This window comes from Neophocaena asiaeorientalis, unplaced genomic scaffold (genome assembly GCF_003031525.2).
Source record: "Neophocaena asiaeorientalis asiaeorientalis breed wild unplaced genomic scaffold, Neophocaena_asiaeorientalis_V1.1 scaffold32, whole genome shotgun sequence".
Lineage (NCBI taxonomy): Eukaryota > Metazoa > Chordata > Mammalia > Artiodactyla > Phocoenidae > Neophocaena > Neophocaena asiaeorientalis.
In genome coordinates this window covers 3,079,052-3,085,479 of record NW_020185327.1, presented here as the reverse complement: position 1 = coordinate 3,085,479, position 6,428 = coordinate 3,079,052, and the positions used below count along the sequence as shown (strand labels likewise).

The 6,428-nt window shown below is 43.8% G+C and overlaps 1 protein-coding gene across 5 annotated transcripts in view; it reads left to right on the top strand.

Annotated features, from left to right (window-relative positions):
• Positions 1-260: 260 nt before the first annotated feature.
• The window catches only part of INSIG2 (insulin induced gene 2), a 31,228-nt gene continuing 25,060 nt past the window's right edge, over positions 261-6,428 (top strand). For 2 of the 5 annotated variants that reach the window (XR_003001742.1, XM_024734483.1), the window contains exon 1: positions 261-300. The gene's annotated coding sequence lies outside the window, so the exon portion shown is untranslated. Of the gene's footprint in view, positions 301-327; positions 425-6,273; positions 6,387-6,428 lie in introns of those variants that run through there. The other 3 variants (XM_024734485.1, XM_024734484.1, XM_024734486.1) reach the window with 3 other exon arrangements.

Genomic DNA, 6,428 nt, shown 5'->3' with positions numbered 1-6,428 from the left:
TGTACCAGTAAAAGCGACGACTGCCCGGTCAGCACAACAGCGGATCTACCAGCCTTTCACCACTCGACAGTCCACGCCTACAGCCGGCCGCTACCCTCGCGGAGACCGGAAGTTCTTTTGCCCCGGCTCGCGGGCCCACTACCTGGCGCCAGTGGGAACCGGAAGTTGTTCTGCCCCGATCGTCCGAGCGTATCCGCGTCGGCCGCACAGGCGCAGTGGAGCTCGGGAGGAGTTGTGGGAGGGGAGGAGGAAGCGGCGGAGGGGCGTGGGGGCCGGTCCCAGAAGATGGCGGAGGCGGGGGTGAGTTGGGATTCCCCGGGGAAGCGCGGTGGACTTGGTGCTGAGGGAAGGGGCCTGAGGAAGGTGGTGGCCCTCGGGAAGAGGAACCGCTTGCGTTTTTGCAGCCTGGGAACCCTGCTGGCAAGTACGAGGAGCCAGGACCACAGATGGGGCCTGAAGGGCGAGGGGCTCTGCTTAACCTGGAGAAGGGTCGGCGAGATCCGGAAGGGGACACCTGGGTCGGGTAGAGGGTCTAGGAGAGGCCGAGGCTCCCCGGACAGTGGAAGAGTGTCCGAGCGGAGAGAAGGCTGGAGGACGGCGGGAAGGGCGACCCCGGAGATCTGATGGGGTGGAGGTCGGCGGGCTGTCAAGCATAGAGCTGTCAGGACTCGGCAGGCTCGTAGCCAGGGAGACCAGACTCAGGCTTGGGAGGGGGAAGGATCCGAAAAGGTAGGTATTGTAGAATGCTTAGAATCCGCCAAAAGGTATGTTGATATTGGGTTGAGGAGTGGGGCTTCGGCATTTTGGATTGGAATTGGAAACCTCTGGAGTAGGTGTATGGTAAAGACAAAGATAACTCTTTTCAGGACCTAGAAGTCGGTTGGTGATAGTTTCTGGGATTTTAGGGTTGGTCAGTGGGGACTGGCAATCTGGTAGAGGAAAGCAGTGTGGATAAAACTTAAGTGATAGTGACCCATGTCCAGTTAGCATTGGCAGAAAGTTAGTGAAGTATGGCGTTAGCTAGGTAGTCTAGGGAAATATACCAGGGAGAGCTGACTATTTTGTAGGATTATTGAGAAAATGCTTCAAGAAGGAATGAATAGTCTTGACTCCGGAGGGGGGGGGGGGGGGGGGGGGGGGGGGGGGGGGGGGGAGGAGACAAGCTCCTGTCTTGGGTGCGGGAGGAATGAAGGCAGTCTGGCAGAGGCTAGGTTGTATCTTCCAACTTTGGGGTTTGGCCCTGATAGGGAACCATTGAGTGAAAAATGAATGAAGGGATGTCCTCACTAATAGGGCCCCCCCCCAGAGAATAGCCCCGTACTCTTCCTGTTTCCTCCTTTTATTCTTTCTCTGGACATTACGTTGAGTAGTGTGTTTTGTTATAGTTCTCAGTACATACCTGATATAAAGTGACGAAGCTGTGAATCATGTACATTTATTTGGTAAAGAGGTTGATTCTTTTTAAACTGACAACTGTTGCTTTTACGTGTGGTGGACTGAAAATGAAAGGATAAAATGCAATTTAGAAATCTAATGACAGAGCTTGTTTTCATTGTTATCAGAAAATTATTCTCAAACGATGGAGTAACCTTTTTAGGGACTGAGATTTGTCATTTAAAAGCAATAATGGGAAGCAAATGTTGCTTGCTTAATGGTTTCTGTATTTGGGTTTTAATGTTGACAGGAGAGATGAGTTGCAGGGTCTTCAAGGCAAACATGTTTTTCTTCCTAGAAGTTTTTAGCGTCCATAGCCTATGATTCACATTTGTGTGCTTTTATTTAAGGAGAGTTTCATTGACTTAAGTGTGTTTTTCCTAACTGTAATGCTTATTCTATTTTGAGAATGCCATTCTAATTACAAGAGCATAGGATAAAAAAGATGTGAGGTAGTAATTTAATTTTATTATTTAGTAGCCTTTCTGATCTAAGCACCTGAAGAGACAGGTAATCTGAGGGAGTAAACATACTTCTGTGACTGCTCTTCCTTTGAAGAGAAATGATCTTGTATGGTTTTGGGGGTGTTGCAATTGTTAAAATACAATTGGTACTTAATCAGTTCTTAAGGAGATTTTGTTTGTATGCTTGTTTTCAAATGCCTGTTGCCTGGAAGTTGTTTCAGTGGCAAATGTAAACTTTGATTTTCATCCACAAAGCTGAGAATCACTTATTTTATTTACATAAAGGTAATAATAATCCATTGACAGGAAGTCATAGACTGGGAATAATGTTTTTCCAGTTTTGATGATTTGTTATTATCTATCCAAACTATTTGAACTATTTTTCTTTTTGTTCAGTAACGTACTTTATAGAAATTGTAGGTCAGGGCTCAAGGAGGAATTTTTCATGTTCATGTTTCTTCTTTGTCAGTTTTTGAAAAAAAAAAGTATTATTTTGGTATTAACAGCAGTTTATCAACATGGCTTTAAAAACTGTTACTTTTGTAGCATTTAAATTGTTTCTCTATGGTGTTTGTAGAAAAGGCAGTTGTGAAATGGGAAATACTCTGGACATGGAGTCAGAGTGCTTGGGGCTAGTCCTGGTACTACCTGGCAACAGTTTTATAATCTCAGAAAGTTACTTAACCTATTTTATTTTTGTAAAATAAAAAGATTAAGGATTAAAAACACCTGCCTACTTACTAGGATTATTGTTGAGGATCTATTGAGATATTGTCTTTTAAATGGTATCTTTATACCAGAGACTTCTTCCCTGATCAGAAAATTATTTCTTGGGTAATCTAAATTTTTCAAATATAGGTTTTTAAAAAAATTTTGAGAATCAAATTTATTGCTGTTGTAACAGTAACATTTAAAGGTATAGATACGCTCTAGGAAGATATTATCAATACATAATCAGAAAACCAAACTTGAAAACAAACAAATTAGGGATACTTATTCCAAGAGCTTTCACTTTAAAATAACCTCCCCTAGTGTGTGACTATTATAAACAACATGCTTTATTTAGGAACTTAGTTGTTACATAGTAGGCGGTGAATGGTCTTGTAGAATTTTTTACTCCTTTGATGAGTCTGGCCATTTCTAGGAGTTCACTTTACATGTTTGTCGTAGCAAGACCCAGTAGTATACATTCTTGATCTTGTCACTTCACTTAACCACTTTGGGTCTCATTTGCTTTGCCAGGAAACAGATCACTGGTTCTTAACTTCTTTTGGATCATGAACTTTTTGAGTACTTGATATAAAAATGTCCAACTCCCTAACCAGAAAAATGCACATATCCACAGCTCTTTTGGTTTTGTTTTACATCAGACTCACATAGCCCCTGGAAGAGATGAACTCCCATTCCCTTCCATTTCTTACATTTTAGGATACTGTGATTCTAAAGCATTTTAACTTTTATTTTTGTCTCCAGTAATTATATAGTATTGTATTATTATGTAGTCACAAAATTAGCTTTTTGGACTTAAAAAATAGCTTAAAAAATCTTATTCAGGTAAACATGAAACAAGTGTTGTGTTATTTTTAAAGACAACTTTTGGGGTGAAGTAAGAAACTATAAACAAGCACTTTCAGAAAGGTTGAGTAAACAGCTGTGGCAGAATTACATAAATAAACATTGTAGAAAGTCTCTAGCAGCCTGGAAATAGAATGCGGAAAGAGTCTAGCAATCAGTGTCTCTCAGTGGGACAACATTGCCTCTCTGTGGGAATTTGGAAACATGTAAGGCCATGTTTGGTTATCTCAGAGTGGGGAGGGGGTGTGCACTGGCATTTAGTGGGCACGAGCCAGGGCTGCTAAATGTTTTTCAATGCTTAGGGCAGTTCCAAACAACAAGAAATTGCCCTGCCCAAAATGCCAGTGCCCTTTGACAAACACTGGTGAGTGATGTGAGATGGGACCTACCACACCAGAATAGCTTTTTAAAACTGAAGCTGTTTTGTTCTTTTAAAAATATTATTCAACATAAAATTCCCTTTTGGAAAAATTCACAGACAGAAACAATTTACTAGATATACTAGAGCAATTTGGGTTACTTAAAATGTGTATTTACTCTTTGTCCTCTAGTAGCTGTTTTAGTAGCAGAAAGCGGGGGGTATTGTTGTGTCTGCTGAAGTTTGGGAAATGAGGAGTCAACTCTTGGTCTAATACTGTATGTAAGTTGGCCAAATGATTTTTTTCTTTAATACATATTTTTACTCCTGGATCTAGTACTTTTAAAGAAAATTTATTTGTTTGTATGGTCTTTCTGGTTGGACATTAATTTACATTAGTACCTTGAGAATATTTACAGTTAAGATTGTTTTCCAGTGTCTGTCCATCTTTTCAGTAACCAAATCCCCTTCTATAGGGGATGCCAAAAAAGAAGTCTAAGGAGTTGGGCTGGAATGGGACTCAAGTTTTAGAGGAAAGAGGATGGGTTTTGGCATCAGTCAGATGTAAGGTACAATTCCAGTTCTAATACTGCATGTCATGTGACCATAGGCAAGTTGTTAAGTCTCTTTGACTTTATATCTTCATTTGTAAAATGTGGATGATAATACCTACCTTTAGCATTATTTTGAAGATTAGAGTTACTATATGCCTGGCATGGAGTAGGCCCTCCATAAATGGGTGCTGTATCGTGATGATAATGATGATGATGAATTCTGTAGATACTGAACACTGTAGAACACATGACATGCTGACATGCTGGATACCACAGCAAGGAATAGTCTGCAAGACCAGGTCAAGGGGAGATGTTTTCTATGTTTTCTAGGATTTTTAGTAGGTGTTTAGAATATATTTTCCTATGAATCAGCTATAATATGTACTGTTTTCTCAAGGCTGCTAAGCTATAGAGCTCAGTGATGTTGTACAGTAAGTAGGTTTGTGAGCTTGAGGATAAAATTCCCCCCTTGGGTGTTGGGCACAGAGCTTTGAGTGTGGTAGAGGCACAGTAAAAAAAAAGTCTATTGTTTCTGTTTATAACGTGGAACTGATAGGCTGTGAAAGTTACTAGTGCTTACAGATGTTCTCATTTTCATACTGATTATTTCTAAACTCAACACCCCCACCCCTCCCTCCAGTTTACACATGGGTTTTGTTCCCAAAATTCATTTATAAGGTAGTTTGAAACTTGGAAGCTTAGAGGACATATATTTTAAAGATGATTAAGTGCTAGGTTAGGTTCACCTTCCAAAAGGCCTGCTTAGGAGAGACCTTCAAGATGGCGGAGGAGTAAGACGTGGAGATCACCCTCCTCCCCACAAATACATCAGAAATACATCTACATGTGGAACAACTCCTACAGAACACCTACTGAACACTGGCAGAAGACCTCAGACTTCCTAAAAGGCAAGAAACTCCCCATGGACCTGGGTAGGGCAAAAGAAAAAAGAAAATATAGAGACAAAAGAATAGGGATAGGACCTGCACCTCTGGGAGGGAGCTGTGAAGGAGGAAATGTTTCCACACACTAGGAAGCCCCTTCACTGGCGGAGATGGGCGGTGGGCGACGGGGGAGAGCTTTGGAGCCACCGAGGAGAGCGCAGCAACAGGGGTGCGGAGCGCAAAGTGGAGAGATTCCCGCACAGAGGATCGGTGCCGACCAGCACTCACCAGCCTGAGAGGCTTGTCCGCTCAACCGCTGGGGCGGGCGGGGGCTGGGAGCTGAGGCTCTGGTTTTGGGTTTCGGAGGTCAGATCCCAGGGAAAGGACTGGGGTTGGCTGCGTGAACACAGCCTGAAGGGGGCTAGTGTGCACAGCTAGCCAGGAGGGAGTCCGGGAAAAGGTCTGGACCTGCCTAAGAGGCAAGAGACCGTTGTTTCAGGGTGCGCGAGGAGAGGGGATTCAGAGCACTGCCTAAATGAGCTCCAGAGATGGGTGCAAGCCGTGGCTGTCAGCGCAGACCCCAGAGACAGGCATGAAACGCTAAGGCTGATGCTGCAGCCACCAAGAAGCCTGTGTGCAAGCACAGGTCACTATCCACACCTCCCCTCCTGGGAGCCTGTGCAGCCCGCCACTGCCAGGGTCCCGTGATCCAGGGACAGCTTCCCCAGGAGAACACACAGCACAGCTCAGGCTGTTGCAATGTCATGCTGGCCTCTGCCGCCGCAGGCTCGGCCCACATTCCATACGCCTCTCTGCCCCACCAGCCTGAGTGAGCCAGAGCCCCCTAATCAGCTGCTATTTCAACCCCATCCTTTCTGAGCAAAGAACAGATGCCCTGAGGAGACCTACATGCAGAGGAGGGGCCAAATCCAAAGCTGAACCCCAGGAGCTGTGCGAACAAAGAAGAGAAAGGGAAATTTCTCCGTGCAACCTCAGGAGCAGTGGATTTAATCTCCACAATCAACTTGATGTACCCTGCATCTGTGGAGTACCTGAATAGACAACGAATCATCCCAAAATTGAGGTGGTGGATTTTGGGATCAGCCGTAGGCTTGGGGTTTGTTTTCTGCATCTAATTTGTTTCTGGTTTTATGTTTAT